The sequence below is a fragment of the Helianthus annuus genome, chromosome 3 (assembly GCF_002127325.2).
Source record: "Helianthus annuus cultivar XRQ/B chromosome 3, HanXRQr2.0-SUNRISE, whole genome shotgun sequence".
NCBI lineage: Eukaryota > Viridiplantae > Streptophyta > Magnoliopsida > Asterales > Asteraceae > Helianthus > Helianthus annuus.
Window position 1 is genome coordinate 126,221,503 of NC_035435.2, and position 27,967 is coordinate 126,249,469.

A 27,967-nucleotide genomic window follows, 5' to 3' on the forward strand; every position below is an offset into this window, starting at 1 on the left:
CCCGAGTTAACGGGACTTAAAATAAGCCTAGTCATGAATTCCCCGAACCTACTAATTTAACTAGGAATGTTTAACCTAGTTAATAAGTGGGGATATTGTTAGAACTAAATGGGTTGAAGCCTATTTAATAACTAACCAAACAAGAGGGGCCAAAGTGGATAAACTTGAAAGTTATTTAATAAAAGGGGTTTTAAAACAAAACACACACAATTATGTGTTCTGTTCGTCGACCTCGGGAGAGCTCCCAGGAGCCAAACCCTAACTTCCAGCAAAATCGTCCAATTGAAGGCTCAAACGAAGTCTAAATTCACAATTGAACGTGAATTAATGATCACCCAAGCTAGGGGATCATAAGGTTTGTAAAATTTTGATGATTCTTGAAGTTGTGAAATTTGATAAATCTCATAATCTGCGAATTATGGATAAATTCTTGAAGATATGGCTGAATTATGATGTATAGTTGCTTAGAAACAAAACCCTAAGTGAAAATTATACATAAGATGCTATAAATTGAATGATTTGATGAATTACCACACCAGGATAAGTGGGTATTAATCATATGATGAAATTGATGATATAATTGTGTTTATAATCATCATATATGATAGAAATAAGGAAATACTTGAACAAATTGTATGTTTGAGTTTATGATCATACTTACTATAAAACGGGTTTTGTATGATAAAACGAAAATGATGATAGATTAATGTTAGAATGATGTTTGATATCATCATGTGTTAAAAATGATTAAAGTTGTGTTAATTCGATGAATTTCGATTACATAAACTTAATTGAATAAGTAATTAAACCGGTAGCATAAGAATGATGCTTACCGGATATTAACAAAGTAATAAAACGAGTAGTTGATCTACATCGTGTAATTACTTTCGTCAATAGGTAGTTTGACTTTTTAAAAGTCAAAATGACCAATTATATGATCGAATGATAATTTCGACATAAAGATTGTAGGATGGAATAGTCGTGAATGATTATGACTAGTCTAACCATCTTACAAATTAAAATGATAGTTTGACGCTTGACGAGCTAGGTGAAAGCTTGGGAAGGAAACGGGTCAAATGAGTCAAGAATGAAGGAAAAGCATAATTTCGATGCAAGGTAAGTACAGCTTACACTCTTTGTATTAAATACCTATTGGTTTTATAGGTTATGAATAATATAAAGTCTTATTTGATTTATAATGTTCCGACACGACATGTGCGGTTCGGAACAAAAGACAATGATATTAAACCATGTTTAATGGTTAAAAAGAGCTAATAAGATTATTTAGTCAAGAAGTGACTAATAAATAGCGAGTTTTGAATGATTACCTTATAAGGTAAATCAATACAAATAATAAGAGTAAAACGGTAATTCGGTCAATTGTTGACGATAACCGTTAGTTTTGAAAAACACTTTATGGTGTACGACTTAAAGAGGTCAAAAGAATAAAGAAATGAATTATAAATAAAATGACTGCACGGTGTGAACCGGAGCGAATCATGTAGACGAGATGATAATAAACCCATCTTGCAAAAATATACGGTCATTTATACACAAATGGGTCAAGAGGTGAAAATATCACCCTTTGACAATAACGACTAATGGTTTGTCGAGTTGTATGATGATAGGAATAAATATCGAATGGATATTAACATCGCTATTACTTAGCGGCTATTAAGGCAAGGTATTAAAACGGATCAATACATTGATCCGAGTCAGGTATGTATAATGGTTCAACTCATCATTTAGAACTTGAGGTTCTATAAAAGTTAAACAAGGTAAAAATTGGATATTCGGTTATCTTATAGGTAAACCGAATAATTTAAGTTATAATCATGGTGTTTTAGAAACATAATGGTTTCTAAACAAGATTATAGTTAAAAGGTCGGATTTTTGGGTCAAACAAGTAGTTAAAAGTCCTTCATCGTAAAAGAAGGACTAAAATTGACTAAAACGCCCTTGTAAGCTAAATTGAGCAAACGACCCTTAAGGGTCGTTTGGAAACGAGTTTTATAAAAAAATAGATACTTCGAATAAGTATCTAAAGCGAAAAATGTAAATTTATGCTCAAATGACCCTATATGAGTCTTTGTCGTAAAATGATATTCCGAGGGGTAAAACTCGGAATATATAGATCTCCACATTAAATCCACCACACATATAGTTGTGGTGGAAGGTAAATTGATAAATAATGTGGAAATACAATGATAGAAGCGAATGGGTATGAATTATGCGGAAAAGTGCTTAAATACCCTTAACGGGTCAAAATTAGCATTTAAGTCAAAACGGATTTAAGAAGGTATATAAACCCGTGATTTGAACCTAATATGATATGAAATATCGAAAATATAAGGTTCAGAAGTAATTGAGATCAAACAAACCTGTTTGTTTGGATAAATACATGAATGGGTCAAAACTTTATAAAATGGTAATAAGACGAAGGCTTAAAAGTTTAACATTTTGTCAATCCGAATGTCGGATGTTAACTCCATGTGATGGAGAATAATTTTACGATCATGTAGGAAGAAATGTGACTTAAATCGGATAAAAAACGAGCAAGTTATGCTCGTTTCCGTGAAAATTAAGTTGGCTGGAAATATGCAGCTTTGAACAACAACATTCCGTAACAGATGGGGTGTCGCCCCACGCGATGACGAGGGCCAGGGGCCGTCGCGCGACGCGATGGTGTCCTGGTCTGGCGAAAATTTGTTTATTCAATTTTTTTTATGTTTAGGACTTGTTTATACACGTTATAAACTCCCTATAACTAACTTGTTTCATATTTTATGAAATGTAGGTATAACTTAACGTACCGGAGGACGATCAAACTCGATAAAGAACCGAACACGATCAAGATTCAAGCTTCGGCGAAATGATTCGTCGTCACGTATTAAACGACGAATTTACATACAAGACGTTAGAATGTTTTATTTATTAAAATGTTTTTAACAAACTCATAATTTCAAGTGTTTTTGTAATCATTAATACACAAATATAGTCGGAATTTATACGATTATCTTATAAAATGGACTAAGGGTCTTACATAAAAATAACTAAAAAAATACACTCACACCGACACACGTCAGTGAGCGTGACATTGCTTTCATTGATTGTTTTGAGATTTCAATTTTTTATTCCCGTATTGCTTTCTAACTTCGGATTTTGGGATAGGAGCACAATGAGTTACTACAACTCCTGGGCTCGACTTTCCCGAAAACTTACTAGTAAAATCTTCGAAGACTTTATCAATCAAGGATTGATTGACAGTTTCGATTGGGAAATCCTTATCTGAATATATTTTATCAGATCCAATCAACGTGTAGAGCAAGTTCAAGCTTTCACAACTCTCAGCAGAAGGTTCAATTGGTTTGGTTGTAGGAGACACAAACGGTTTTGCAACTGGATCACAGAGAATGTGATTTTCGAGAAGTATGTTTTCCTCTCTTGTTACCGTTTCTGACTGTTCAGGTTTGTCCTCATCCGACTCATCATCCGAACTATCATAATCCTCAATAATGGGAGGACTTTGATCATTCACAGACTTTGAGTCAATGATGTCAGCCGATTGAATTTGACTTGAGGATGCCCCCTTTGTGAACCCTAGACCAGCTGTAAATTCATCAAAATCTAAAGGAACGGTGGGTTCAAAATGGGGCATATCCTCGTCATCAGGTGGTGTAGTTGTGTCTAACGGTGGGAGGACAAGCCTTATAACCAATGCACTTTACATCACCCTTCTTCTTTTGAACATCGATGATATGATCCAAAACATATCTCGAGTTGGAGTAACTGTCCAACTTGAGTTTGATCGCATCATGTTCACACTTTGCACAAGCCAACTCCTTTTTCGTTTCTTCAAGCATGTTAATTTAATTATTAATGGTTGTTTGTTTTCTCAAAACATTCCTTGTTAATTCAGAAACATCTTTCCTTAAGGTTTCAATTGTCTTTTAAAATTCCTTTTCGTTTTTCTTAAGAGTTGTGTTTGCCTCAGTGCACTTTGTTAATTCTACAATCATACCCTGATGATGTTTCTTGGTGTGATCAAATTTACCTTCTAACTCTAAGTATTTACCTTTTAAAAACATACATTCAACACACTTAGGCAAGATAGGTTTATCGAAACTTACCTGACTGGATTGGCAATCCAAACGAGCCATGAATGCTGCACGAAGAGTGGAAGATCCGATCGATGAGAGATGCTTAGAAAACTCATCAAATGACCCTTCAGTTTCATGCTCCAAAGCCTGCTTCGTCGCTATCCGTCGATTCAGTTTCAGTAATCACATCATCTACCTCAGCATCAACATCTTCAGATCTATCTTCACCAGAACTTGATCCTTCTTCATCTGAACTGCTGCTATCCCATGAACTGTCATCATTTATGGAAGATTCTCCATCATTGTCATTCTTTGCAATTTCGGCATAGTATGTAGTGTTTCCTCCACCATTGTTTCCCAATTGAACAGACCAATCACAACCTTCATCTGTCTGAACAATCAAAGCACGGTTGGAAATGTTTGCGGGAACAATTGCTCTTTCATTGTTAGCAACTTGATTTCTGTTGAAGGGATATTGATTCCCTTGTTGTGGAGGCTTCGTGCATTCTCTTTTAAAATGCCCCTTTTCTCTGCAGTTGAAACAGGTAACCTTCCTTTTGTCAAAACCGTATGGAGTATCCTTGTTGCTCTCCAGATTAGTTCTTCCTGTTTTCTCCATAAAATCTTTTGCTCTTCTCACTGCACTTGCAAACGCCCATTTGATATCAGTCAACTCCATCTCCTCTTTATCAATTTGTGCGTAGTCTTCACTGGTTAGATTGATGTTGCCAATTTGTCCAGCTACCAATCCGCAGTAAGAACTCACCAAAGTTTTTAGAAGCTCCATGTGTTCTTTGGCAACTTCCACACTTACCTTAGATAGATTTGATGTATCGAGTCTGACGGTGTTAGGGTTTGAAGGTTGAAAGTTGTTACCATAGAAAGCTTGTTGTGGAACTTGTGGTGTAAGATCTCGTGGTTGAGGAAGAAAGGCTTTTGGATCAAATGCTTGGCCATAGGTCTGAGCACTTGAACCAACAGATTGATCTGGTTTAGCTGGTGTAGAAAGGGTTTGCATTTGACACAAATGTTGTTTGAAGCTTCGGTTGTTGACTTGTACTTGAACCTGTGTTAATACCTCCAAAATACATCTCTGGGTTTTGTGAAAATGGAATTCGTTTTGCTTTACGAATTTCTTCTTCATTTTTGTTCTCAAGTTTCTGAACAAATTCGTAAATGTTGATTACATCCAAAACACCGGTATGCTTCAGCAACTCAATGAATTAACTCCACTTAGGTGGTAACGCATTAGCAAAACGCATGACAATCTCCTGTTGTGATGCGTTAACCTTGTATGAGTACATCTCACTAAGAAAATGATAGAACCGAGTAGTCATGACGCTTAGTGTTTCATTCTCTATGAACAAAACCTTTCAAACTCTTTCTTTAAAAGATCATGTCGGATCTTTCTAGTTGCTGCATTTCCTTCCCCTCTCGATTCCAAAGTGTCCCACAAAGACTTTGTAGTGGTACAATACATAAATTGATGATAAATATCCTTGTGAAGTGCTTATGTAAGAATAGCAAAAGCCTTCTTCTCTAGATCATAAGCCTTCTTATCATTCTCGTCCAATCCTACTAAAGAGGTTGAATTTGATACTACTTGTTCGAGAGATTCTTTGAATGGAGTAGTAAAACACGTCCACAACTCGGTATTCTGACCAATAACATACATATGAAAATGACTTTTCCATGATGGATAATCGTTCATGTGATTTAGCTTTGGAGGACGGTTGTTACTTTCGGTTTCACTCTCACTAATGAGAAGAGTTTGAATGCTTTGATTTTGATTCGAAACACACGCCCATTGATTAGCGGTAATCATTTGTTGAGGCATTAAAGACCGTACCCATGAGGCTGCGGAGCTAGTTTGTGATGGATCATGGCTTGTACTTGAGCTACTACCCCAATCCTAAGGATTTGTACCCATTTTTGTTGTTTAATCAAAAGTGTTTGCTTAAAACCACAAATTAATAGTTTAACTAGAAAATAAAATATTTCTGTGAAACCAACAAGTGACCAACCCACGAAGAATATGTTTGTCACAAATAATTTCAAATCCCACGAAATATCAAAGCCACGAATAATGAATGAATGATATCCACGAAGAATTGATTTCAGGAATGACTTCCCACGAAAAAATGATTGTCCACGAAGGATAGAATTCATGAATAATGAAAGTCAGGAAATACTTATGTTTAAAATTGTACCCATTTTTGAAAGTCAGGAAAAAATTGATTATCCACGAAGGATAGAATTCATGAAGTAAAAATTTGTACCCATTTTTGTTGTTTAATCAAAAATTGATTGTCCACGAAGGATAGAATTCACGAATAAAGAAAGTCAGAAAATACTTATATAAGACGTCCACCAAGAATTGATTTTTCGTGAGAAAGTATTTTGTGGAAGTATTGGATGAAAAAGTATCTTTCGTGAAAATATATCTTTCGTGAAAATGTATGGACGAAAAATTAACATTTCATGAAAAATGAAAAGTGGATTTATTTCGTGAAATGGTTGGTAGAAACTTTCCTTTTATACAAGAATCTGGTTTCTGACTTTTGAAAGATGGTTGGTGGCATACCAGATTTAGTACGTTAAACAACAAACTTTCGAAAATCCTTTTCTCAGTCAAAGTTTAAGATTTTCTTATCATAAAAGGAATATTCCGATAACAATTCCGACCAAAACAATTCACCGGAAAAAATGGCGAACCAGATTTAGAAATTTTAAGAAAAACCGTATTTTAACATGTCACCATGTGTTTTTCTTAACCTTTAACCCTTTTTTTGTAAAAACTTGAGTTTCTTATTCAAATTCAACAAAACACCCAAACTATGCTAAAAAACACACCAAAATGGTTGGTTTTCAACAAGGAAGAGAGCCAAGGCTCTGATACCACTTGTAGGTCCACTCGGAGGATCAAGATAAACCTACTCCCTTGTTGTGTAACACACACACGAGTGCGGAATCCAAGTGTGTATGAAAACCTAGCCAAGAACACACAAACACAAGAAAGATTTCAAAGTTAAAGCTCAAATGTATTCAACCAGTAGAGTTTTGTTACAAAGATAATACAAGAAAAGCCCCCAACTTTAACTTTACTGGGTGTGCTCTGTGTGAACTGTGTCACCTAAGTCTGATATATATAGCCAAAATGCCCAGCTACCTCACGAAACTTGTATATGGGCCACGAAAGATGTTAGGCCCACTAAGCATTGAGTCTTTCGTCCATGTATCTACGAAGAATGAGTTTTTCATCCAAAACTCACGAAACAGATGGTTCTACGTCGGATGTCAGACCCAATAAATCAAATGGTTCTTCGTGAGATGTCAGGCCCAATAAACGTGACCAAGGCCCACGAAATACTGGATTTTTCGTGGACATCTCAAGGAATCACAAAGGTCATGAAGGATTGTATTATTCGAGGACATGCATCATCTTCGTGAGTTCCAACATGGGCACGTTCTTCTTGACTTTTTATCATGCAAAGAGACATCATGATGTGTCATCGTGATATCATCATCCTTCAAACGGATCGCTCGTGGCTCTTCATGCTTCGAGTGTCGTTCTCTGGGGCGCACGACGGTGGAATGTTGCGACGTCAGTCTTGAACCGAACCGAACCGAGCCACATCTACACAAAATTAAATCAACAAATTCTTTCTCATTCTCATTCTATTCCAAATAACCCGTTCATCACGAATTAATATGGAACCTTACTTTTGCTTTCTCATTCTAATTACAAAATGTCTTCTATAAATCCACTATTAGTCAATAGATTATACAACTAATAATTTCCATGAATTTGAGATACTAAATTTACAACTACAAGCATAAATAAGTTTGTAGGTAACGAACTTACCTCGTTCTTGAGCTTTTTGTTGTAATCCGAAACTTGCTCCTTCTTCTTTCGATCCTACACATAATCCATTCTTATTTAGATTATGTTGTTCATTTACATAATTACCACATTCATGTATCAATCGCATTCCTTAACATATTTCACTAGATAACAACTGTATACTTTTCTTATACAATGTAAAACCTCCTAATTCATCCAAACATTACAAAACTTATCATTCAAGCATTTAGTCGAAGACTTTGTGTGCGTATAACATTTTAAGCACTATGTACATGTGTTATATGCATAACCTACTAGTTATCATCACAAATGATCAATTCAAGCAATTTCACATAGTTTCTTTGTCTACATTCAAGTTCATCTAACAATACTCTAGTATTTTATACATTCATACTTCCATTTCACATAAATTTCACTATCTTAAAATCACTATAATCTTATCATACAACTAGCACAAGTGGGTTTTACTTCAATCTTTCAATACAATCAAATTCAAGCATGATTCACATTCTACATGATGATATTAACTCATACATAAATTCAGATTCATAAAATTTTCACGGATTGATCTAAACCCACTTGTCAAGAAGCATCAAAACACAAATTTAACTTACCTTATGTTCAATGCACTTAGATTAAAGACTAACCCGATTCTTGCATTCGATTTTTGTTCTAAACCATGTTTAATTTCTGAATTCTTGTGTTGAATTGAACGAGAAGGGTTTCTCCTTCTTCTCCTCCCTTTCTCGCGACCCACACCTCACACACAAACACTGGACTTTCATTTTCTTTGTTTAATTATAACATTTACACATTCAGCCCTTGAAGTTACTTTTGTAGTCATTTTAGCAAAATTTTCATTCTTTATAAACTTCCATCATATTATTTAAACTTAATTAATTAATTAATTTAAACATTTAAACACAAGGTAATCTATTATGCATTTTTGGGGTGTTACAAAATAAGAGAGAAAAACTGAGGTGGTGATCTTTGAGGTAACTTCTTGATTATACCCTCCCAATTACTCGAGTTAATAACCAAAATTCAAATATCATGAATCAACATATCTTTTAAAAAAATGTTCTAGAAACAGGATGTTTTCTTTAAAGAATTTATTACTTTTTACTAAAATATATATCAATATATGCATAAAATATACAAAATAAAAACAACAATACATAAATAATAAACTAATTTCATTAAAAGAAGATATTTTACACATAAAACTAGGCAGTGGTAATGGGGTGTTCAGAAAAAAATGTAACCAAATAAAAACCGTAAATCGAATCATAATCGTAAGCGAATAAGCCGATCCGAACAATGAATTTGGTTTTTGGTTTGATTTCTAACCGAAACCGAATTGTGAATATGGTTTCTGGTTCGGTTTTTGGATCCACGTTTTTTTATTTGGTTTATTCGGTTTATTTGGATAACCGAATAAACCTTCAGTTTAATTAATTATCAAATAAAAATAATAATGTTAAATAAACTATATACAGTTTATTAGCCCAAAATACTAAGTCTAATATCAAAGTATATGTATCCCCATGGTTTGAAGATTATTTATATTTTGTGCCATTAAACTTGTTGACTATTTATAGTTCTACGATCTATGTTTTGAAGTTTTAACTTTGTGGTTGTGTGTACGACTATTTTATGGATATGTTTGTTTTATTTTGCTATGTCTTTTATTTATATATTTTAGGTTTAAATTAGTTGTTGAATTGATGTTCGGAAGTTAGAACACAAACATAGATACTCTTAAGTATAATTTGGTTAAATTTGCTTGAATTTGGTTTATTTGGTTTCTAACCGAAACCAAACCGAATTGAATTTGGTTTGGTTTGGTTTGGTTCGGTTTGCATATTCCTAATTTGGTTTGGTTTGGTTTTTGGTTTGGGGTATAGAATTTGAAAACCGAATAAACTAAATAAACCATAAACCGAACCGATGAACACCCCTAGTAATGGGATCATTTGACATCCTCTATATATGAATCGTACAAGGGTATACGAGTCGTATATGGACACCTCACCCAACAAACACTGCCATGTTCACATCAATGTCTTTATGTCATGTATGCGACTCGTCTATCTTTAACATGAGTCATATAGCCTTTCTCGTATGGGCATCGTATGGGTAAATACGAGATTCTATACGACTCGTATGAGCTTATATGAGTCGTATATTTTTTTTTATAAATTTAACGAAATATATAACTTGACATTAGATTCCTCGTTATGCGCGCCAATTATGTGATACGACGTCACATTCCTCTTACGTGTGCCAATTATTTGACACGACGTAAGATTCCATCAAAACTCACAATATAAACTGTTGTATCATTATTCATGTATCATTCAATTTTATTCGTTTAAGTTTCTATATTCAAATTTTCTAGGTCCGCCACTGGCTATGTCATTGTGGGACAACTATTTGTTTGACAGTGAATTTCTAACGAGTTTGGGAAGTATGAAACCAATTAGGATTTTGTATATGGCGGTGAATATGCTAACGAGTATGGGGCGTATGAAACCAATCAGAAGTTCGTGTCTGACGGTGAAAATCTTAACCATGTCGTTGTGTATGAAACCAATCAAGGAAACATCTGTTAACGTATTTGTCATTGGCTTTATAGGAGTTTGCGTCTGACGATCAAAGACTTAACCATGTGGAGAACACACTCGATGCGGCAGGTCAATCTGTTTGCCTGCATGATTTCCACCAATTTGCCAATTGTTTGCTTAAATTTATCTAAAGAGAGAAATACCTATGCAGGTTTTCATTGCTTGTGCTGTAAGTAAAGGCCACATGACCCTTTTCGTTAATTCTGATTTCTTGATTCTATTTATTGGTTGTTTTGTAGATTGAAAAGTTGAACTTAGTTATCAAGGAGCTCGTTAAGGAAAAGGATGAAGAAAAACAAAGGTTCAATGGAATTATTGCGAGGTTGTTGGCTGAAAAAGAAAAGGATAAGGTGGATAAATGGTGGCAAGATCGGTGGCTAAATGGTATCAAAACTTGCAAAAACCAGTGGCTAAATCGTGGCAATATCGGTGGCTAAATGGTATGAAAAAGCGTCACAACTCGGTGCAAATTGTGTAAAAAATGGTGGCTAAATGGTGGCAATATCGGGGGCTAAATGATATCAAAACGTGCTAAAACCGGTGGCTAAATTGTGGCAATATCGGTGGCTAAATGGTATGAAAACGCGTCACAACTCGGTGGCAAACATGGTGGAGCGTAGCAAGCATGAAGCGGTGGCAAATAATTTTGACTAGTTTTGTGGTGGCAAGAATTTGGTAGCAAAATATAAAAATGGTGGCTATTTGGTGGCATTAGGGCAATTGACACGGGTGTTTTTGTCACCGTATTTTCAATGGCAAACGGGTGACAACAAGGAAATTGCTACTGTTTTGTGACTTAAAATTACATGGCAGAACCATGTTTTCTAGTAGTGAAAAAATCGATTCCATGGTATGATACGATTGAAGTCGTGTGAAGCAAAGTCATGTGAAGCAAATCAATAAGTACTTGTTGATAGGGCTATCATAAGAGGTTATACGTGACGCAATAAGACATGATACGACACCACACGATGACCTGAGATGCTAGACACAGACACAACACGATAACTAATCGTGTAATTTTTTATAAACATGAACATGGCCTGTTTAGAAACAATAATTCTCAAAAGTTTGTAAAAGTCCTAACTCTTAACAAAATAATCCTTAACATATTACTCCTTAGGTATTTTAAAACAAAAATCCATAAAGTCAAGTAATAACATCCATTACAAATATAAACAGGTCAATAACAAGTCGCTAACAGGTTAACTGATCTTTAACCTAAACAGGCACGAAGTTTGTCATGCCCTACCAATATCGGCCTGTTGTTTAAGACATGAAACATGTTAAAAACGTACCATTTTGTGTCGTGTTAACATGTAGGTGTATAAAATTATAGCCCTACTTGTGGAGCAATAAGTATTAATTAAATACGAGCAGCAAATGAAAATATAAAACTCAAATCAAAAGTTAAAGGGGTGATTGTTGGCGCACTTTAATAATTTTTTGATCGGGGTCTTAAAGTGGCATGAATTGTTGGTTTAGTCAATAGTTAAAGTTTAAATGTAGAATTGTAAGTATTAAAAAGTTTATGTATTTGTATATTGTAAAATTGTCGGTATGTTAATAATAAACAATACAAACAATGTCTATTAGACCATGTGTAGTGGTATATGAGTTTCAAGCCCCTTCGTTGGGCATGATCTGACATGTGGCACTCTAGTCAACATAGGGCTTTATGGGGCTTGAAGGTAAAATGGGTGTAGCGGTATAATGCCCCATGCAATGATTACCCAATTATTATTTTTTTTGAAAATTAAAACAAATAATATTTCATTAAACAAATAAAAATTACATAAATACTAAAACATAAACAAATAATACTATTCGACTTAATTTTCATCTTCGCTTTCAGCGTACTCGTCTTCATTTTCGCCTTCCTCGTCATCTTCGCCTTCTTCTTCACCCTCGTTAACCGACCATGCATGTTGGACCAAATCCATCGCTAACCTAGAATGTGCTGATTGGGAACACATTTCATTCGCATTGTTCACTCTTTCATTCATTGTTGCTTGCGGCTTTTCAAGAACAGCCTCCTCCGGTATATAATTTTGACATATCGATTTTGCTTTGTCTTCTAATATCATATTATATATTATGCATGATTATACAAGCATATATAACATCTCTCATATTTTCTTTGGTCCATGCATGACAAGGATTTCTTAGATAATGTTAACACTGTTGAAGAACCCCAAAGCATCTCTCAATATCCTTTCGAGCAGACTCTTGAACTTTCTTAAAATATGTTTTTTTTTTTATCGAAAGGGTTCCTAAACGTCTTCATGATAATCGAATACTTCGGATATATTCTATCATCGAGATAGTATTTGTGTGGGTAGTAGTTTCCGTTAGCATAAAAGGATGCCTTTGGCGCTCTACTAGAAATGAAATCCTCTATCAATGGTGATTGTTCGAAAACGTTTATGTCATTACATAACCCCACGACACCAAAGTAAGCCGACCAAACCCAAAGCTCGTGTGAGGCAATTGCTTGAAGAATAACCCTCGTTCCTTTTTGGTCAACCCGGGTGTGTTGACCTCGTCATGCAGTTGGACAATTATACCATTACCAATGACGACAATCTAAACTCCCAATCATGCCTGGTAAACCATGTTCATTAGAATGCACCTCGTAAATTTGTTGTAGATCGTACCAAGTGGATTTTCTCAGATAACGCGTGCCGTACAAATTTATTATTCCTTTAAAAAAAGAAATTATATACTATTAAAGTAACTAAAAAATATGAAAAAAAATGTAATTTCTAAAAGATCATGGTGTACCGTGACAAAAATGTTTCAAGGTATCGCATGTTATTTTCTCAGCCATCTTTAAATACTCGTCATCTTTAAATACTCGTCATTGATGTTCGTTGTGTTGTGTTTTCGTACGCAAGTAGGCATAGCGCTGAAGTACACTTATGAATAGCAGTAAATCCAAGCGTCCATCTCGGATCCGGTTTTTGCTTAAAGTATTCAAACTTGTCTTCCAACTCTCCGGCAATGCGTAGAAATAAACGTTTACTCATTCAGAAACGACGACTAAAAACATTGGGGTTTGGATAAGTCGGCGCTTCGTTAAAGTAATCTTTCATCAAGCGAGCGTTTGCCGATAGTCGGTCTCGTTCCACGTACTCTTTTGGTAAAATATGGCGTGAAGGGCAACTAACGTGTTTCATATACCGTGCCGCTAGTTGACACACACTTGTAACCGCCTCTTGCTCGACCTCCTCGTCGGTCGACTCACCGGCGTCGGCTAGAAACTTTTTGTAATAATAATTGGCTCTGGATGACAAAGACGCGGGAGAATCCATTTTTGTAGGAGAAGGTGTGGAGTTGGGTTTAATTTTTGTGGTATATGGATTTTTAGTGTTAATGTATTGTGATTGTGTGTGTATATATGGAATTTGAATTAAAAAAATAATAATAAGGGAAAATTACCAAATTAGCCAAGAATATAGGTTGACCACCAATTTAGCCATCTGATGCATCCTTGGAGCAGGGCATCCACCATTTAATGCGTCCGCCAATGGTGACTTGACACGTGGCAAAAGTTAGTTGATAGGTCAGCCGCCGACGCATCCGGGCCAAAAAGTATGCTGATGCGTCCGGCTTAGCTGCATCCAGATGCAAATGGCTGGCTCGGCTGTGGCTCGTTGAGTGGCTCCTTGGAGGAGCTGTTAGACGCATGGTGGCGCATTGGGATCTGTTCGACGCATGGTGGCGCATGAGGGCATCGGTTTCCGTGATTTTCTTTTTCTTTTTTATATTTCACATATTCATTTACATTTTTTTTTATTTCAATTCCTTCCTACTATATATATAATGAAAAAAATCAGATATATTTCAAAATTTTCTCTCCAAACCAACTGATTTATAAAAGTCTTTATAAAATGCTTATGTCAATGTATCCGCCTTTTGATACTCTCCAAATAAAAATGAAGATGTTTAACAGTGTTGAAGATGACGTTTTCCTGAGCTTTAGAAGTCCTAGTGTTTATGGGTGACGGGACCTGCCACTAGTGACGGAAGTGATCGTCGTTGCCATTTATTGTAGGGGGTTTAACGAAGAAATGCGAAGAACTCACCTACAACGGGAACGTTGGATCACTTCGTGTTATCGGATTTCCCCGTCCACGTCCTCTACCGCTCCTCCAAAGCCAACAAATTGTTCAAAAACAAAGAGGAATTGGAGACCGAGCTTTGTGGAGGAATTGGATCACTTCGTGTTATTGCCTAAAAAAATATATTTTTTATTATTTTTTTGGTTTATTTTGGTTTATTTTGTAATTTATTTTAATTCTGTAATTTATTTTTTTGGTTTATTTTGGTTTGTTTTTTTATTAGGTTTAATTGTTGAGTAAATAAAAAGTTGTATGTTTTTTTTTATTTAACATTATTATCCATATCTCCATCTATATATTTAAAATTTGGTAACTAGTATATCACTTTAGAAGAGATGGGTGGTGGTGAATTTGAAGAATTTGAACCATCGGGTGATTGCAACCCACCACCATGCTACCCTTCATCGCCACCAGCCTACTGTGCACCGCCAGCAGGCTGCCGTTCACCGCCAGCAGGCTGCCGTGCACCGCCAGTAGGCTGCCGTGCACCGCCAGCAGGCTGCCGTGCACCGCCACAACCCCACTGTACACCGCCACCAAACCACTATACACCGCCACCAGGCTGCCGTGCAATGCCACCAGGCTACCGTGCACTGCCACCACCCCGTTTAAATCCTAATTTATTCAACCCGCCGCCTGTGAATACCGATGATGAGTGGGACGGTATCACCGATGAAGAAGCAAGCTTTGCTTACGATTGTGTCATGGCAGAACTCCAGTTTTCGTGTTTGCGAGTTGGTGGTAGTCAGTCAAACTACATGGATTGTGGGAAGCCCAAGAAAAGTGACCAACGTTTAAATTAGAGAAATAGTTATTAATAGTAGAATGTATGTTAATGGTATTATGTAAATATCTTATCAAAAAGTAGTCCAAATTTAAGGTGAATAAAAAACAAATTTTATATTTTATATACAATTCAGTAATTTCTTATGAATACACATAAATATATGAATCTGATTTTTTAAAAAAAACATGCAAATATTTTCTAAATTTTATATATTAAAATGTTAATATGTTATTAAAGAAATTCATATTTTAGGTGATTTGTTATAAAAGAGAAATGAAAAACAAATTTTATATAAAATTTAGCAATTAAATCATATTTTGTGATTTTGTTATTTTTATAGTATTAATTAAATTATATTTATAAAGGAATTATTACATAAAGAACAGAAAGTAAAACGATCATGAAGGTAAATTAAAAAGGCCAAATTAAAAATTACATATTAAACTAGGTTAGGACGTGGTAAACAACGCCAGAAATACAAATTATCTGCCATGAACCTTCTATATGACTTCATTTTTTGATTGATGTCACCGGTGAGATTTATCGGTTTATCCGTAACGAGATGCTCCATCAGCATACATAATCTTGGAACAGCAGCACATAGCGCGTCGAATGATTCTTGAAAATCGGATATCCGGTAAGATTTGCAAGTCTTCCACCAAAGACTCTCATGTTCCTTTTTTTTGACGGTAATCGAAGGTTGACCATCAAATGACGACAACATAACCCGTGAAAGCTTCTTGGAAACACCACCCGTACGGCTAATTGTATAGAAGCTGCCCGGTCAGAAATGATTGCCAAATCTGGATGCTCGCCGATGCATTCTTTAAGTTTTGAAAGGAACCACGTCCACGACTCACCGTCTTCAGATTTACCAATGCCATAACCAATAGGCAAAATCTGATTGTTTCCGTCCATGCCAACAGCCAAAAACATTGTTCCTTTAAATTCACCCTTCAAGTGGGCCGCATCTATGATGATAAGCGGTCTTAAATTACGGACAAAGCTCCGAATCTGAAAGCAATACGATAATGTTAGATTTTTGGGGAAAAATTTATTTATTGATTTATTTATTTATAGTCTTTCACTTACCACCGCACCTATGGCCACAAATAACATTTCAAAACGACTTTCAGAATCAGTGCGTATGTGTGTCACTGTTCCTGGATTAACCTTCTCCAAGTTATAACAATAGACGGGAAGTTCCGCAAAAGAACTTGACGAACTACCTTGCAAAAGTTGTAATGCGTTACATTTCCCACGCCACGCTTGCATATACGATAAATTGACTTTTTCTTTAATCCTAAAATCCTTTACAATTCCGGTCGAACGGTATATCCGTCCAAAATCTTTAAATTGTTCTATTAATAAGCTACCCACCACCATTGGGTTTGCTTGTCGCATATGTGGATATGTTTGCGTCTTAGAACATGTATGTGTGTTGTTAAAATGTTTTATGTAAAAAACATCACAAGATTCCCGACTCGCTGCCTTGAAATTCCACTGGCAATTCTCATCAATACAAGATACTTCGTAACGAGTTTTGGATGATCTGTCTACTTTATACGAAAAACTTTCGGAAAGACACAATTTTCCTATTTCTATTTTCATTTCCTGTTTGTTACGGAAAATATAACCTATGTAAAACTGGCTTTTATTTTCAAGGGGACAATTAACATTATCAGTAACTCCAGATTTATATGATGCGTTACATTCAACTTCAGGAAAAACATTTACGTTAAGATCAGGACATTTAAAAAAATTGGAAGAACCCACAGATAAACCAACTTGTTCTTGCACCACATATAATTTAAATAACTCAAGAGGGTTTTTTTCCCCAATATTGGAAAAAAAAAGTAAGATCGGAATCATCAACTATATCAATGGGATCGCTAAAACTTGACATTTTGTAAGATACACGTGTGATGTTTTGAAGACCTGTTGACTCACTAAGATTTTTTAAAAATGTGTTATAAGAAATTGTAGTAGAAGTTTCAAAACCACGTCTAACAAAATTTGGTTGGACCACGTACTCTAGCCTCCCATCAACGACTTCCCACTTGCCACCACAGTAAACAACAAATCTGATTGCCATATCAATAGAGAGAAAAAAAATATGAAGATGTATTTTTTGGTAACCTATAATCTAATTTAAAAATAGAAACGTGTATACTTTTATAATAAAAGATAATAAATAAAAACGGAAACTAATTTTTTTTGTCTAATGCGTCTCTCGACTCCTTGGGTAGACGTCCGTCAGTACTAAAGACGCATCAAAAAGCTGACAAATGGATGCTTCTTCTAGACGCATTAATAAACGTGTTTAGACGCATAAATAAACGTGTTAAGACGCATCCAAAGCATACAGTGACTGACAATGGAAGAAGCATTCAAGACGCATACGAAGCAGCGCTTAGGGGCATCCAGCCTCTGACAATGGAAGCGTCTGCTGGACGCATACGAAGCAGCTCTTAGGGGCATCCAAAACCTGATAATGGAAGCGTCTACTGGACGCATACGAAGCAGCCCTTAGGGGCATCTAGCATCTGACAATGGAAGCGTCTCCTGGACGCATACGAAGCAGCTCTTAAGGGCATCCAAAATCTGACAATGGAAGCGTCTTCTGGACGCATACGAAGCGTCTCTAACCGACGCATAAAAACTTGTGCCCAGCCAGACGCATCACACTAAGCCAGACGCAAGCTAAAGTGGATGCGTCGGTTAGACGCCTTCGAAGCAGCAGAAGTTTTCAGACCCAATCATTGACACACGTGTCGCTTGACTATTCCCTGACGCATCCTTAAGACCTGCAGACGCATAAGTGGCTCGAAATATGTGATGCCCTGCTCCAAGGATGCATCAGATGGCTAAATTGGTGGTCAAACTATATTCTTGGCTAATTTGGTAATTTTCCCTAATAATAATATAGCCGTTACGGTCATTGGTCAAAAGTTTTGTGTTTTTGGCATTTTATTTTTAAGGGAAACGCTGAACCCAAAAATCCAAAAAAACGCCCATAAAGGCGGTGTGCTTGAGTGGGATGTTTTTTGGCCATTCCATGCTCAATCCCCAAGCCACCGTCAAATAACTTAGTATATATTATTTCTCATTCACATGCATGACTAGAAATACAACAGCCTGACATGTTTCATGATTTTTAAACATGTATTTCAATATCATTGGAATGCATATCCCATTTTCCACAACTTTCCAAAAAAAGAGCGCGTTAGAATCTGTCTGCTACCTGGGAGGATCAGGATACTTGTTACAATACAAGGAATCTGTGTTCAAATTTGAATCTTCCATCTTCTTTGAATATTCCCTATTGCTCTCTTTATATATATCCACTTCTCCATAAGTTAGCTAGTGTGCGTGTAGAGTCAAGAGTGTTCCTAATTAAACGCCCATGTGTATGGCGAATCATCAACAGTTTCAAGCATGCGATCAGAAATGGATGACTCAATAGAAGCTCGACCATGATGAACTACTCCAAGGACTCACCAACTTCCCTACCGATCTCGACTACCTCAAGCTCATAACCAGAAATGCCATCAACCACATCAAAAATCACCACACCGCTAGAGCCCAGCTAGCCAAACATGATGGGCCTTCCTTCTTGGCTCCAACGTGGGGGACTACCTTTGAGAACTCTTCTCTTTGGATTGGTGGTAGCAGGCCTTCCTTAATCATCCGACTTGTGTACGTCATATGTGGGTCGCAACTAAACGCACACTTGGCTGAGTTTCTTGAAGGTGCTAGACGTGGAAACCTGGGAGAGATATCAAGCTCTCAGCTCAAGAACATAGATTCTCTGTTGGCCCCAAAATGGATCTTGATCTCTAGACAATCGAATAACTTGAATATAAACTGAATATTTGAATACATGAATGGAAAAAGAATTGAAATCTACAACCCTATTTATAGTTTCTAATGGGTGCGATCCAATAGACGCGTCTCTTCACGAATGGGTGCGTCTCCAAAACATGTGGATGTAATTAAACATGAAGGGGTGTGTCTTCTTGTCCAAGAGTCATGTCCCTTCTCTGTGTGTGGCTGAAATCGAATGGTTGCCTCCCAAGGGATTTCGCCACCCTTGGGGTGGTAGTTACCAAGTTCTGATTTGTCACAATTGCCCCCTGAACTTTGTAACCGCCATGTAACCGCCACTTTTCTCTTTAATTACCATAAAACCCTTGTAGTTTAGGATGTGTAGGGATTATAACTTTCATTCACCCCCCCTAATCACGAACATCCTTGAGTTGTAGATCTTGAACTTTGATTAATTCCATCTTCTTGAAACTCCTCGGTATCCGACGTTTCACACGGATTTTCTTATTCACCAACCTTGCTCCTCACGAACCTTGTTTTACTTGAACTCGCTTCACACGAACTTGCTTCACACTTGTCTTGACAATTTGTATCACACGAACCTTTTCTTATGTACTTGTCTCAACACGAACTCCACCGGTCTTGATTAACTTGCCCACCATCATATCACATGATTTGACTCGCATAGATTTTGGATAATCTAACTCACTCAGATTTTTCTTGCGGTTGTATCACACAACAATTACTTCTTCTGACCCAGTCACAGGATACGCGCGTCTTCTCCTTGATTTATCTTCTTCACGGTTGTCTCTCACAACGAGTTCTTCATTATTGATTGCTTCCCTCACGGATTCTTCGCTTTGATCCGATCCACTCACTGGACTGTTTTGTTATACCTTTCACAGGTTATCTCCGCATCACACGGTTCTTCCCCTTGATCGTATCACACGACCAAGTTTCACGTTTCTATTTCTCTTCAGCGTCTAGGCACATCAGAAGTGCCGGTTCATCATCATCTTCTTCAATTTCGACCAATAGTGTCTCACTTTCTTTGGTTTTCTTGGTTGGGCATTCATAGGCATAGTGCCCAAGTTTCTCACATCTGTAGCAAGTGATTTTCGACTTATCTCTCATAGTCGGTGTCTCTTGCTTGCTATCATCACTTTGTGGTTTGTCGGTTCCTTCCGACTCGTAAGAGGTGTGCCCTTCACCCCTATGTTGATAATTTCCTCTCCCTCGGCCTCGTGACGGACGAAATCTCCCTCGTCCATGATTTCCAACATGTTGTCCATGACCCGCATACAGGAGTTCTTCTAGATTGTTCACGGGGCTTTCCTTTTTCTTCAACTTTAACCTTTCTTCATACGTTTTTAATCTTCCGACCACTTCTTCTAGCGTCATAGTTTCTAGATCGGAGTATTGTTCCATGGAGGCAACGATTTGAGTAAACTTATCCGGTACACCATTTAGGAGTTTGCGTACTAGAGTCGGTTGACTCAACGTCGTTCCTACTTCAGTTGCTCGGGTAACGATACTATTAATCTTTGCGTTAAATGAATCAATAGTGTCGTCATCCTTCATTTGCAATAATTCAAATTCTGATAATAGCGTGTGCATACGCGCCTTTTGTACCCGATCAACACCAACGTGTCTTACTTTTAGATTTTCCCAAATTTCCTTTGCAGTCTTACAACTTGCAACTTGCAATACAACATCTTCTGGTATTGCTTGAAACAAATATGCAATTGCAGACTTGTCTTTCTTAGTGTCTACCGTTGCATTTTCTGCCGGTTCAATCGTTTCCCATAAACCATTCGCTTCAAGAATCGTCTTGATACGAATAGCCCAAACCGTATAGTTTGTTGGTTTCAGAATTGGACACTGAAACTGGGAAAGAGAATTTCCTTCCTTCTGTATTATTATTGGATTTTGTCCGGATGTTCCTGACATGACTTCTTGCCGAACAATCTTCACCTTTACTAAACTTTTACTTTCTTGGTTTCAATAAATCTCAAACCCACGATTACCCGAATCATGTAACAATCAAACAATCAAACAATCTAATTCGCACTAAACCCCAGAATCAAAAAAACCCTAGATTCCTAACCCCTGGTTCGACCCTGAACCGAAAATAAAACTAACTTGCGAATTGAGAAAGAACAATAAAACCTGATCGCGAATTCCCTGCGATGCCTAGAACCTGGCTCTGATACCAATTGTTGGCCCCAAAATGGATCTTGATCTCTAGACAATCGAATAACTTGAATATAAACTGAATATTTGAATACATGAATGGAAAAAGAATTGAAATCTACAACCCTATTTATAGTTTCTAATGGGTGCAATCCAATAGACGCGTCTCTTCACGAACGGGCGTGTCTCTAAAACATGTGGATGTAATTAAACATGAAGGGGTGTGTCTTCTTGTCCAAGAGTCGTGTCCCTTCTCTGTGTGTGGCTGAAATCGAATGGTTGCCTCCCAAGGGATTTCGCCACCCTTGGGGTGGTAGTTACCAAGTTCTGATTTGTCACAATTGCCCCCTGAACTTTGTAACCGCCATGTAACCGCCACTCTTCTCTTTAATTACCATAAAACCCTTGTAGTTTAGGATGTGTAGGGATTATAACTTTCATTCACCCCCCTAATCACGAACATCCTTGAGTTGTAGATCTTGAACTTTGATTAATTCCATCTTCTTGAAACTCCTCGGTATCCGACGTTTCACACGGATTTTCTTATTCACCAACCTTGCTCCTCACGAACCTTGTTTTACTTGAACTCGCTTCACACGAACTTGCTTCACACTTGTCTTGACAATTTGTATCACACGAACCTTTTCTTATGTACTTGTCTCAACACGAACTCTGTGACAACTCGAGTTTCTGACTTTCACTTTCGCATTAAATGCGCGTTGACTTTGACTGTTTAGTTGTTTGGATTGTGGACTTGAAATTGTACGCGTTGTGTTTTAATGAAACGTATTGTCGTTTTGCCTATATGTGATTACTTGCTGTGGTAGAAAATAATATTAGAATTATTATTAAAACACTTAGTTTAGATCACGAAACATGACATACAGTTCGAAGGATCTCGAAACATATCCTTCGATTCGAAGGATCAACTTCCGGTTCGAAGGATCTCGAAACATATCCTTCGACCAAGGACTCTATCCTTCGACATCTTTCGGCCCAGTCTTTCTGATGGGCTTGGCCCATTCCTGTGATACGATTTAAATACGTGAATGCATGTAAGTCAACAGTTAGTTTCAAAAAAAAAAAAACCCTAGTTCTATTGTGTGTGTGTGACGGCAGCCTGGTGACTTCGTGACCCTCAAAGATCGATCGGAATTACTTCCTTGTTCATTGTGGTTAGTACAAATCATTATCCGATTATGTGTTTTAAAACATTTATTTGAATGTTGTTCTTGCGTGTCGTTTGTGATGATTATTGGTATTTGATAATTATTGACATCATAGTATTCGGCCATTGTATTCTTTTTGGTTCAATGACATCGTGTGCAATATTTCTTGATATTATGCTTGCAATATGTTGTTTGTATGTTAATCGGATATGGATGTTAATCGGATGTGTATGTTAATCGGATCTGTTGTGATGATATTTAATGATAAGGTCTTGTGAATCGGCTGTGATATTATGCAGTTCGGAATCCTTATTGTTTATGGAGCCGGAACATAATATGATTAAGTGTTATTATTGTTCATATGGTTAAATTAGGGTTCATGAGATTTAATATGAAACTCCCTGTTTGATCGATTCTGAAGTAACTGAATACTGAATTCGTGTTAATTGATAATCGGATAAACTTAGAAACTTTGTGTAAACGTAACTGTTATTTGTCGAAAGATGTTAGTTATTCGAAACATAGTTGTGACCGAAAGATACATGTCCTTCGAACCATAGTAGTGTTGACCGAAGGATAGCTTTGATCGAACCATAGTAGCGTTGACCGAAGGATAGCATTGACCGAAAGATGACATTGGTTTGAAACATAGCATTCGGTCCGAATGATAACTGTGATAACTATGTCGAAACATAGCTGATGTGTCGAAAGATAACCATGAATCGTAAGATGATAACTGTGTATCGAAAGACGTGTCGAAACATAATTGTGATAATTGTTAGACCGAAGGATGAGCAATATATCGAAGGATGGGTAATGTGAATCGAATGATAGTTGATGATTAAATGTGAAATAATACGTGTTGTGCCGATATGCAAACTGACTGTTATGTGAACATTAAATTGCATGCGTATCATTGTGAACATGAACTAATTCGTTATACGTGCATACAATAGGACGTGATTAATTACTTGTGAGTGCATAACCTAGCATACCGAGCAAACCAAGGTGAGTTCACACTCTTACCAAGGCATGGGATTCCCGGGGTGTTGGGAATGGGATTGAAAGGATAAGGTTGAATAGATACACTACTGACACTATGACTAGACTACCATATCACTATCCTCGGTTGTGAAGGATACCTATACTGATCACTATCCTCGGATGTGAAGGATACTTATACTGATCACTATCCTCGGATGTGAAGGATACTTTTACTGATCACTATCCTCGGATGTGCAGGATACTTATACTGATCACTATCCTCGGTTGTGAAGGATACTTATAGATATTGATTACTATTACGCATTTACTTTCTGTGAACTCGCTCAACTAGTTTGTTGATCATTCTGTTACATGCCTTGCAGATCGTTAGGTACTTGGAGCTTGCACTGGAGAAGCGGGTCGTTGTGGGCAAGGATCGTGGTTTCCACGTTGGACTATTATGACATTTGAAACTATTAACTTTTGATGGTTTATTTACTATGCTTCCGCTATACTTTAAAACTATGGTTATGTTTTGAACACCCATCGTATTGAATGGATGGTTTACATTTATTTTACTTAATATTAATTACATGTTCAATATGATTGGTGGCTTGATCCTGGTCAGTCACGCTCCCAAGCGGTGATACTCCGCGTGTGGATTTTGGGGGTGTGACAAACTCCACCGGTCTTGATTAACTTGCCCACCATCATATCACATGATTTGACTCGCATAGATTTTGGATAATCTAACTCACTCAGATTTTTCTTGCGGTTGTATCACACAACAATTACTTCTTCTGACCCAGTCACAGGATACGCGCGTCTTCTCCTTGATTTATCTTCTTCACGGTTGTCTCTCACAACGAGTTCTTCATTATTGATTGCTTCCCTCACGGATTCTTCGCTTTGATCCGATCCACTCACTGGACTGTTTTGTTATACCTTTCACAGGTTATCTCCGCATCACACGGTTCTTCCCCTTGATCGTATCACACGACCAAGTTTCACGTTTCTATTTCTCTTCAGCGTCTAGGCACATCAGAAGTGCCGGTTCATCATCATCTTCTTCAATTTCGACCAATAGTGTCTCACTTTCTTTGGTTTTCTTGGTTGGGCATTCATAGGCATAGTGCCCAAGTTTCTCACATCTGTAGCAAGTGATTTTCGACTTATCTCTCATAGTCGGTGTCTCTTGCTTGCTATCATCACTTTGTGGTTTGTCGGTTCCTTCCGACTCGTAAGAGGTGTGCCCTTCACCCCTATGTTGATAATTTCCTCTCCCTCGGCCTCGTGACGGACAAATCTCCCTCGTCCATGATTTCCAACATGTTGTCCATGACTCGCATACAGGAGTTCTTCTAGATTGTTCACGGGGCTTTCCTTTTTCTTCAACTTTAACCTTTCTTCATACGTTTTTAATCTTCCGACCACTTCTTCTATCGTCATAGTTTCTAGATCGGAGTATTGTTCCATGGAGGCAACGATTTGAGTAAACTTATCCGGTACGCCATTTAGGAGTTTGCGTACTAGAGTCGGTTGACTCAACGTCGTTCCTACTTCAGTTGCTCGGGTAACGATACTATTAATCTTTGCGTTAAATGAATCAATAGTGTCGTCATCCTTCATTTGCAATAATTCAAATTCTGATAATAGCGTGTGCATACGCGCCTTTTGTACCCGATCAACACCAACGTGTCTTACTTTTAGATTTTCCCAAATTTCCTTTGCAGTCTTACAACTTGCAACTTGCAATACAACATCTTCTGGTATTGCTTGAAACAAATATGCAATTGCAGACTTGTCTTTCTTAGTGTCTACCGTTGCATTTTCTGCCGGTTCAATCGTTTCCCATAAACCATTCGCTTCAAGAATCGTCTTGATACGAATAGCCCAAACCGTATAGTTTGTTGGTTTCAGAATTGGACACTGAAACTGGGAAAGAGAATTTCCTTCCTTCTGTATTATTATTGGATTTTGTCCGGATGTTCCTGACATGACTTCTTGCCGAACAATCTTCACCTTTACTAAACTTTTACTTTCTTGGTTTCAATAAATCTCAAACCCACGATTACCCGAATCGTGTAACAATCAAACAATCAAACAATCTAATTCGCACTAAACCCCGGAATCAAAAAAACCCTAGATTCCTAACCCCTGGTTCGACCCTGAACTGAAAATAAAACTAACTTGCGAATTGAGAAAGAACAATAAAACCTGATCGCGAATTCCCTGCGATGCCTAGAACCTGGCTCTGATACCAATTGTTGGCCCCAAAATGGATCTTGATCTCTAGACAATCGAATAACTTGAATATAAACTGAATATTTGAATACATGAATGGAAAAAGAATTGAAATCTACAACCCTATTTATAGTTTCTAATGGGTGCAATCCAATAGACGCGTCTCTTCACGAACGGGCGCGTCTCTAAAACATGTGGATGTAATTAAACATGAAGGGGTGTGTCTTCTTGTCCAAGAGTCGTGTCCCTTCTCTGTGTGTGGCTGAAATCGAATGGTTGCCTCCCAAGGGATTTCGCCACCCTTGGGGTGGTAGTTACCAAGTTCTGATTTGTCACAATTGCCCCCTGAACTTTGTAACCGCCATGTAACCGCCACTCTTCTCTTTAATTACCATAAAACCCTTGTAGTTTAGGATGTGTAGGGATTATAACTTTCATTCTCTCCACGGTAGAACTATCAAAGAGGAAGATAAGCTCACTTCAGTTTTGGCAAGCGTACAGGCATATAATACAGCTTAACATTCCATCTTATGTTCCAAAGTTGTGTACTAGAGCGCAGTGGCGGATCTAGAAAATCCGCATAGGGGTAACGTTTCAATTAAAAGGGGTAACGAAATCGAAAAAACGTCAATTTTTCCAAAATTTACACTACCGTCGGAGCGTCACCGAAGCGTAAAGTGGCAACGGAGGTTACCCCTTCTATTACTCTAGGTCCACCCCTGCTAGAGCGGACTTACATGGTGTGTTGCGTTATCACTAAGCAAAAATATTTTTTTAATGTTTACTTGTGTAAAGATTGTATATAAATCAATAAAACTAACTCTGTGCTAGAGCGGCAGTTTTTTTTTTTTTTTACTTTTAGGTGTTTTAGGAAACACAAATGTGTCTTTAGATGTTTTATTAGTTTCTCTTTTTCTAGCTACTTTAATTGTTGAGGGAGCGAATTTTATTGTTGAGGGAGTGGAGTATTTTTTTATTTGGTTTAGACTCCATAATATTACAGAGTTGTAGACTTCGCTCCCTCAAAAAGGAAAGTACCAGGAAACAGAAGTAAACTCAAAAACCAACTTCAAACACTTTTGCATCGCCTAGAACACCTAAACATAAAAATTGTTCAGCGGAGTTACATGGTTTGTCGCGTTATCACAAAATAAAAGTTTTAATGTTTTGTTGTGGAATAAACCAATAAAGTTAACATGTTATGTCTGCATACTCAGGACACAACTAGAGATGTGTGTTATAGTCTTATTGATGTGATGATGTTTGATGTGTGTGTATGTATGCACAGGAGAAGGTAGCAGATGAGCCGCTAGTGTTGCTAGCATACAACTGCAAAATAGTAGGGGAGTCTAGTCAGGGTGAGGCTGTGGATGAAGCTATGGACAGTCATGCTCTTGATATGTACAAAATCTTAATGGAAGCAGACAAGCTGAGGTTAGATATCCTTAAGTGTATGATAGACATTTTGACACCATTGCAGGCGGTTGAGCTTCTAGTGGCGTTAAAAAAACTACCCCTATGTTTACACGAGTGGAGCAAAAGAAGAGACATCCAAATGGGAATCACAAAACTTCTGAATACACAAATTTCCTCAACCTCCGGTCCACCAGAGCCAGAGCCATGACGGGCTCCAGGAATGGTTCAACACCGCAACAACCCATGCGCACGTTTGTTAATTTCTGCCTTTCAAGTGTCTTCAATGTGCCTCACTTTCACCCAGCATGAACCTAAGGATGTTGGTCATTTGGTGATGGTAGTATAAATAAGTGTGGTGCATGTTGGTATTTGTTTTTGTGCTTTTTTTTGTGATTTTTTTTTTTTTTTTTGTTTTGTTTTTTGCATCGTTGATTGTAACTTGAGAACCAGTTTATAAATGTGGGTTTGTAATAAGTAATACGATCCAGGGTTTGATCAGAATTCAGAAACACAAGTTAGAGAAAAGAAAGAAAAGATTGGTAGACCCTAAAGATCCCGGAGGTAAGTTCTTGACCCTTATTTAAACAACTTATAATTTATAATTTCATTGTTTGTACAAAATCAGATCAT

The 27,967-nt window shown here is 37.2% G+C and overlaps 1 pseudogene; it reads left to right on the forward strand.

Moving 5' to 3' along the window:
- Nucleotides 1–18,915: 18,915 nt before the first annotated feature.
- Nucleotides 18,916–27,691, forward strand: LOC110933402 (annotated as a pseudogene).
- Nucleotides 27,692–27,967: the final 276 nt, after the last annotated feature.